Source organism: Cervus elaphus, chromosome 32, assembly GCF_910594005.1.
Source record: "Cervus elaphus chromosome 32, mCerEla1.1, whole genome shotgun sequence".
Taxonomy (NCBI): Eukaryota; Metazoa; Chordata; class Mammalia; order Artiodactyla; family Cervidae; genus Cervus; species Cervus elaphus.
The window spans coordinates 44004446-44013685 of NC_057846.1; positions in this window are offsets into that span (position 1 = coordinate 44004446).

The following is a 9240-nucleotide window of genomic DNA, read 5'->3' on the forward strand; positions in this document are numbered from 1 at the left end:
GTTACTGTGTGTCTCTGTGTGTGTGTGCCGGCTGTGTTACTGTGTGTGTGTGTGTGTGTGTGTGTGTGTGTGTGTGCGCGCGCGCGTGTGCCGGCTTTGCTACCGTGTGTGTGTGCGCGCGCGTGCCGGCTGTTACCGTGTGTCTGTGCGTCTGTGCATGTGTGCGCGCGCGCACACTCACACGTGTCCCCGGCTGACAGCCGCACGCCCTCGTGGGCGGTTGCGGTGCGGGCCCGAGGGGCCGCGGGGTCCCTGCGCGGTCCGAGACCCCCGCGGAGGCCGCAGCCGCGGTCCCCAACCCTCCCGAGGCCGGGAGGTGTTTCAAGGTGTCTCCCAGAAACAGGCGCAGCCCGGGCCGCCCGCCTCCGGAACAATGGGTCCTTTCAGCCGCCCCGCAGACGGATGGCCCGTCGCCATGACAACCAGCATTGTAGGCCGTCTGAGCGGCCGGGTCCCGGCGCCCCCCGCCCCTCCCCCGGGCCCCGCCGTATGGTGCGTGTGGCGCTGGCAGCTGCTGTCCAAAGAAGGCACCTCTTTGTCTCCAGGGGATGAAAGGCACTCGGTTTTCATCGCCCCCTTTCTCTCCGCCGACCCCGCGCCCCGCGCCCCGACCCCAGAAGGTGCCCCCCGGCCCCCGCCCGGAGCCGAGGTCTGAGTTTCCTCTCGCCTTCGCCCTCCCCGGAGCGCTTCTGCCTTTACCTCCAGCAGTCCCACCCTCGAATGTGGTGTCCAAACTAGGGAAGCTCGCTTTGGGCATCCCGGGATCCTTTCCCAGCGCTGCTCCCGGAGCCCCGGCCCGCGTCGCTCGCCCCTCAGATCCAACAGCACCACCTTCCGTAGCCGAGAGCTCATTACCGGGCCGGGCCGGGCTGCGCGGATGCTCTGGGCGCCGAGCTGGAAGTCGGCTCTGTCTGTTTGTGGCAGTGAGGACTAGTGGGTTAACTGACTCAGGGCTGGCCTTGTAACAGCTGGACGCCTTCTGGCCAGAGAAAAGACCACACAGTACAATATGACCGCTGCTGTGGTCAGGCTTCTAACTTAAAGGAATTATTAAGCTATTTTTTTTTTTTAAGTTTTGTATGACTTTTCGTGAATACCTAAATAGGATTTCCTTTATTTTTACTGTGGAGGAACTTTGTGAAAATTAAATTCAAGAATGAGAAAAAAAAATTTCTTTGGCTGACTGTGTTTGAGATTTGGAGTTGGAAGATTATTGTCCCCGGACTTATGATCCCTCCCCGCGACCTTAAAATTGGAACAGATGGTGTTTGCCAGACCTGTCTGCAAAGAAAAAAAAAAGGTTACAGTGATGAGAGAAAAAGCAGGATCGAGAAGGAGGCCGGATACTGGCCTGGAGAAAAATGCAGAAGCTGGGTGGTGATCGCCAGCGTGGAGCGGAAGACAGAGCGAAACTGGGGTCTGTGGACCGATGATGGACAGAAAGACACGCTTTAGTAAAGATTCGGTGTGGGTAGGAAAAATAATCGGAGTTTCCATAAAATTTTATCTGATACTCAAAGGGTAGACGTAATGGAGGGAGACGTGAGGATAACGGGTTTCAGGTCTCACTATGCCTTGTTATTATTATTATTTTTAATACATCAAAGTTTTGGAAAGACATTCTTTAAAAAAAACAAAACTTTGGGAATGTTAAAAGTATGACAAGTGTAACGGAAAGGAAGTTCAGCAGGTGACTGACAAGAGCTACATTTTTCTGGTCTTTGCTTCCAGTCACCAGCAATTACTTGTGGTAAACAGGAAGCAGCCACGTCTGGCACACAGGAAACAAGTATTTGCAAAGCAAGGGTTTGTTATTTTTCCTCTGAGAATCATTTTTATCTAAATAGCTACCTAGAAAAAAAAAATAGCTACCTAGAAAATAATAAGTATGTTGCTCTGAAAACTTTTCTGTACCCTCCAAGCTCCTTCCCCCTGCCCCCCAACATTGCTGAATAAATTTTGGAAGAAATTCGATCAGATTTTCGGTGAGAGTTGATGCCTATTTCCCCATGATTTCAAACGAGAGCCACAATAAAGTGTCACAATTTGAAACTCTGGTTATTTAATTTCATGGGTTTTAGAAAGTGTTCAAGATTGTTATTAACAAATGAAAACAATTTTCCTACGGTTATATCTGCTGTCTGATTTATACCAATAAACACATCATATTATGAAAGTTACACATGGAACTATGTAGAGACGTGCTCTTTGGAGCTCAGGGGCCACCAGGGGATTAAAACTGAGGCCAAGTAGAGAAAACTCCAGGGTTCTCCATCCCTATGTCATTCAGAGCAGCTCCGACTTAGCAGTTTGCTATGTCAGCTTTCATTTGAAAGATTTCACTGCTTAAAAAAAAATAAAAGAAAAAGAAAAAAGACCGCTGTTAGAAAAGAAGTTTAGAGTTGGAGAAGATCTTTGAGCTAATTTAGTCCAGTCCTCCCATTTTACAGATCAGGACGTTGACAGCCAAGGAGTTTATCTAAGTGACTTGCCAAGGTCAGGCCCCCTGCTTGTGCCTATTTATGACCCTGTGACCACTTGCCGTTCCTGTCCAGTCCTTTCAGATCAGAGCTGGACCCATTACCCTTCCCTGGCCATTGCTTACCGAATCTTCTTGTTCCTATGGCCATGTTTTTTGTCTTCTGATTTTAATCTATCTTGTGGAGATTAAGTCAAAGCCGTCTTGTGGAGCTTTCCTGTTTTCTAGGCCTTCCCAAAGACCTTCGATTCCACGCTTGATTTAAAGTATCCAGTCTATCCATAACTGTAGCCGCTCTATTCACTCCCAGTGGCTGTGGACAGGCTGTTAGTTGCCTATCCACTATCCAGTCTCTTATCTTCCTTGTAAACAGAATCCTCTTTTGGGGATGAAGGTAGTAATGTGCCCAGAAGAAAACATTCCCAGGACTAGGGGGCCAAGGGGAAAGATATGTTAGGAGTTTAGGATTAACAGATACACACTTGTTGTTCAGACACTCAGTCATGTCCAACTCCTTGCAATCTCATGGACTGCAGCATGCCAGGTTTCCCTGTCCTTCACTGTCTTCCAGAGTTTGCTCAGATTCATGTCCACTGAGTCAGTGATACTATTTAACCATCTCAACCTCTGCCGCCTTCTCCTTTTGCCTTCAATCTTTTCCAGCATCAGCTCTTTTGCATCAGGTGACCAAAGTATTGGAGCTTCAGCATCAGTCCTTCCAGTGAATATTCAAGGTTGATTTCCTTTAAGATTAACTGTTTGGATCTCTTTATAGTCCAAGGGACTCTCAAGAGTCTTCCCCAGCACCACAATTCAAAAGCATCAATTCTTCAATGTTCAGTCTTTTTTACGGTCCAACTCTCACATCTGTACATGACTACTGGAAAAACCATAGCTGCGTGGATCCTTGCTGGCAAAGTGATGTCTCTGCTTTCCAAACCACTGTCGAGGTTTGCCACAGCTTACCTTGCAGGGAGCAAGTGTTTATAATTTCACGGCTGCAGTCACCATCCACAGTGATATTGGAGCCCAGGAAAATAAAACCTTTCACTGCTTCCACTTTTTCCCCTTCTATTTGCCATGAAGTGATGGGACTGGATGGCATGATCTTAGTTTTTTGAATGTTGAGTTTTAAGCCAGGTTTTTAAGCTTTTTAAAGCCAGATACACACTACTATATATTAAATAGATAAGAAAACGAGACCTACTGTATAGCACAGGGAATTATATTCAATATCTTATAATAACCTATAATGAAAAAGAATCTGAAAAAGAATATATACATGTAGATATAATTGAATCAGTTTACTCAGGAAACACTGTAAATCCATTATACTTCAACTTTTAAAAATCACAAAAAACTAAAACACACACATGAATTAAAAAAAACAAACACAACAGAACACTCCCAGGACTTCCTTTTTTAAAAAAAAAAAAATTTATTTGGCTGTACCAGGTCTTAGTTGTGGTGTGTGAGATCTAGTTCCCCGACTGGGGATTGAAGTCTGCATTGGGAGCATGGAGTCTTAGCCACTGGACCATCAGGGAAGTCCCTCCCTGGACTTCTTTTAGCTTAATTCTGAGCAGTAGCCCACACGTGGGACTTCAGGAAAAGCTCAGTAAAGGAAATTAACTCCAGTGGCTCATGCCACTTGTTCTTTGTCTTTCCTTCTTTCTGCCTGGAGTATAGTTTGATGGCTGGAGCCACAGCAACAATGTTGTGAACATGAAGGTGAAAGCTCAGCCCTAGTGGAATGCGACAAGCTAAGAGAAGCCTGAGTCCTTGATGTGGAGTTGCCATTCTAGCCCTGGATCTTGAACCTCTTGTCTTCCCATAATGAGAGAAAAATAAACCCCTATCTTGTTTAAGTTAGTATTATTTGAGTGTTCTATGAAGTCGAACATAATCTCACTGGCTCCAATTTAGAATGAGAACAAAGTAGAAATTCAGTTTTATTGAATGATCCTTAACACTTACTTTTTGCTCATATAGTACTTACTTACACCATCACAGCATAATAATATTGATAATTCATTCACCTACTCATGTAATGAAACAATCTCCCTCCCCACCTCCCCCCTGCCAACACTCCACCCACAGGTACTGTATGTGCATGTCTTTTGAACAGATGTTACATCCATGTGCTGTAAGACCTAAAAGTTCAAGTGCTGCCTTGACATCTTTGAGCATCATCAGACCCAAAGGCCTTGCCAGATTTGCTGCCACCAAGAGCAAATCTGCTGCCAGCAGGAGAGACCGGTTCATGAAGGCCACATGCTCACGGCTTATCAGCTTCCAAAGGCCCTACATCCAAATACCATTCCACTGGGCATTAGGGTTTTACACATGAGTTTTGAGGGGATGCAAATGTTTAGCCTGTAGCAAGGTGGTAATGGCATTTGGATTGAAAGCCTCTGGGAGGCATTGATGGAGAAGGTAATGGCAACCCACTCCAGTATTCTTCCCTAGTGAATCCTGTGGACAGAGGAGCCTGGTGGGCTGCCGTCTATGGGGTCACACAGTCAGACACAACTGAAGGGACTTAGCAGCTGCAGCGGCAGGGAAGCATTGAAGGGATCTGAGATGCAAGTAATTATTTGCGGTTTGAAGATCTCACTTTTGCTGCTACATAAAAACATGGACTGAAGGGATGAGTGTGGAACAGTCTGGAGGGGGTTTAGAGTCATTCAGTCCATGGTGGCCTGGATGAGGGTGGAGACAAAATGGATTCCTGATATACTTTAGAGATAGAATCTTTGTGGCTTGCTTCTGGATCCAATGAGGATGAGGGTAATGGAAGAATTAAGGGTAATTCGTGTATATTGGTTTGAGTAGTTGAATGGACACTGATGTCATTTACTAAGATGATGAAAACAGGAGGTGAAGTAGAGCTGAGGGAAGGAACAGATTTGGGAGGGAAACTCCAGAGTTCCTTTTTGCCCTAGTAAGATATCTGTGAGGCCGGCCCCTAAGTGGAGAAGTCGAGTGGGCAATGGGATATGTGTGTCTGAAAGTCTGTCTGTACCTACAGTCAAGCATACATCATTCAGGACTTCCCTGGTGATCCAGTGGTTAAGAATCCACCTCCTAATGCGGGGACATGGGTTCGATCCCTGATCTGGGAAGATTCCACATGCCAAGGGGCAACTAAGCCTGTGAGCCACAACTACTGACTCCAAGCCCTAGAAGCCATGCTCTTCAACAAGAGAAGCCACCCCAACGAGAAGCCCGTGTGAGCGTGCTGTGTCACTGCAGTTGTGTCCGACTCTTTGTGACCCTATGGACTGTAGCCCTCTGGGCTCCTCGGTCCACGCGATTCTCCAGGCAAGAATGCTGGTCACTGCAACTAGTGAGTAGCACTGCCCCCCACCCCGCCCCCACTCGCTGCAACTAGAGAAAGCCCAGGTGCAGCAGCAAAGACCCAGGGCAGCCAAAAAAAAAAATTTTTTTAAAGAGTACATCATTCAGAGACTTCCCTGGTGGTCCAGCGGTTGAGATTTTGCTTTCCAGGGCAGGGGTTGCAGGTTCAATCCCTGGTCGGGAAGATAAGATCCCACATACCTCGTGGCCAAAAAACCAAAACATAAAACAGGAACAATACTGTAATAAATTTCAACAAAGACTTAAAAAGTGGTCCACATCAATAAAAGGAAAATAAATCTTAAAAAAAAAAAAAAGAGTGTATCATTCAAAGCGGACTTACACCTACGACATCATCTAGACCAAGGGTAGGCAGAGAGCAGAGGAAGGGCTCTAACAAGCCGTAGGATGCCCAGGCCCCAGAGGTGTGACTGTGGCTTCACGGTTGGGTGTTCCGGGGGTAGTTACGTAGGGAAGGCACTTTCTGGTGCCGCTATTCCTTGCCCCTGGGGAGGGGAATGAGTGGGCCTGCCTGGGGCTGCTGCAAGAGGGATGCTGCTTGCTGTCTTCTTGACACGCAGGGTTTGGGTTTCAGGAACGGGAGAGGGCTTTGCTGGGGCTTCTGAATACGAGGAGTGACAGAGAACCTCTGCCCGCTGGAAGAGGTGCACATCTCGAGACACCCTGATGACATCACAAGATGTGATGTGGCCTGTTACTCTCTCTGCCCATTTCCCTTTATTCTTCCCAAGTCTTAATTTCTATTTATTTAGCTGCACCGGGTCTTAGCTGTGACATTGGGATCTTTTTATTTTAGTTGCAGCATGTGAGATCTTCAGTTGCGGCATTCGAACTTCTAGAGGTGCACATCTCGAGACACCCTGATGACATCACAAGATGTGATGTGGCCTGTTACTCTCTCTGCCCATTTCCCTTTATTCTTCCCAAGTCTTAATTTTTATTTATTTAGCTGCACCGGGTCTTAGCTGTGACATTGGGATCTATTTATTTTAGTTGCAGCATGTGAGATCTTCAGTTGCGGCATTCGAACTTCTAGTTGGGGCATGCAGGATCTACTTCCCTGCCTGGGGATCAAACCTGGGCCCCCTGCACTGGGAGCACAGAGTCTTAGCCACTGGACCACCAGGGAAGTCCCTATTATCCCCAAGTCTTTAGGTGAGCTTTGTCTGTGTCCACGTGGTCTCAGCTCTGCTGTGGGAAATTAAACAAAAACCAGTGTCTACCCTGAAGAGCCGGGGGCACGGAGCCTCCCAAGTGTAGCATGGTGGGGACAACAGCCAGCAGTGGGAGCTCCTTAAGGCAGAAATGGGCCTTCTGTTCCAGAGCAGGGATGTCCGGCTCAAGCTCTCCTCTCCACAAGACGGGCTCCTTCCACAGCCAGCCTTAAGGAAGCTGGTTTTGATTCGTTCTTTTTTTAAAAGGAGCTGGTCCTTTCTTTGGAGTATTTGCCCATACTTGATTGTAAGGTCCAAGAAACCATCCTTTAATTGTCTTTGCACCCTTAGTGTCCAGGCGGTAGTAGACCCTCCATAACTTTTGGGTTCTTAGCTGAATGCATGTACATAAAGCATTGAGATATACACCTTGTGGTTCTCAAAAAGTCTACAGTTCAATGATGGGGAGCAGATTCATACCCGATGCACAGCTGAGTATCAAGAGCATCGTAGGTTACAGGACAGAACTGTGAAACGCTATTTGATCACAGAGGTGGCACGTGTGGACGGGAGGAGGAAGAGATGAGTGCCAGGGCACCTACAAACGTCTTTTTCTGTAAACAAGGCCTTTGAAATCTTAAAAATTAGTTAACTAATCACTCCCAGAGACCCGTGACAGCTGGGACTGACTTTTTTAAACTTCACTTTATTGTTATTAAAAAATTTATTGGAGTATAATTGATTTACAATGTTCTGTTCATTTCAGGTATACAACAAAGTGAGTCCATTCTTTTTTCCAAAAAATCATTTATCCATGTGGCTGCATCAGGTCTCAGTTGCAGCATGTAGGCTCAGTTCCCCAACCAGGGATCAAACTCACGTCCTCTGCATTTCGAGGCAGACTCCTGACTACCGGACACCAGGGAAGTCCCTGAATCCATTTTTTTCAGAGTCTTTTCCCCATATGGGTCATTACAGAGTGCTGAGTAGATTTCCCTGTGCTGTACAGTAAGTTCTTATCAGTTATCTGGGCTTATCTGAGAGCTCAGTTGGTACAGAATCCATCTGCAATGCAAGAGACCCTGGTTCACTTCCTGGGTCGGGAAGATCCCTTGGAGAAGGGAAAGGCTACCCACTCCAGTATTCTGGCCTGGAGAATTCCATGGACTGTATAGTCCATGGGGTCGCAGAGTCGGACATCACTGAGTGACTTTCTCTATCAATTATCTATTTTATATACAGTAGTATGTGTATGTCAGGATATGGTTCACAAGATTGCAGAGTTGTACTTGCCCTGACACTTGTCTCTTCCTCCTACCATCCACACGTGCCACCACCAATATGCCAGCAAATTTGGAAAACTCATCAGTGGCCACAGGACTGGAAAAGGTCAGTTTTCATTCCAGTCCCAAAGAAAGGCAATGCCAAAGAATGTTCAAACTACCGCCTGATTGCACTCATCTCACACACTAGTAACATAATGCTCAAAATTCTTCAAGCGAGGCTTCAACAGTATGTGAACCAAGAAATCCCAGATGTTCAAGCTGTATTTAGAAAAGGCAGAGGAACCAGAGTTCAAATTGCCAACATCTGTTGGATCATCGAAAAAGCAAGAGAGTTCCAGCAAAACATCTATTTCTGCTTTACTTGACTACGCGAAAGCCTTTGACTATATGGATCACAACAAACTGTGGAAAATCCTTAAAGAGGTGGGAACACCAGACCACCTTACCTGCCTCCTGAGAAATCTGTATGCAGGTCAAGAAGCAACAGTTAGAACTGGACATGGAAAAACGGACTGGTTCCAAATTGGGAAAGGAGTGCGTCAAGGCTGTATACTGTCACTCTGCTTATCTAATTTTTATGCAGAGTACATCATGAGAAACACTGGGCTGGATGAAGCACAAGCTGGAATCATGATTTCCAGGAGAAAATCAGTAACCTCAGACAGGCAGATGACACTACCCTTATGGCAGAAAAGTGAAAGTCTCTCAATTGTGTCTGACTCTTTGCAACCCCATGGACTATACAGTCCATGGAATTTTCCAGGCCAGAATACTGGAATGAGTAGCCCCTCCCTTCTCCAGGGGGTCTTCCCAACCCAGGGATCGGACCCAGGTCTCCCGCATTGCAGGTGGATTCTCTACCAGCTGAGCCACAAGGGAAGCCCAAGAATACTGGAGTGGGATCTTCCTGACCCAGGAATTGAACTGGGGTCTCCTGCAT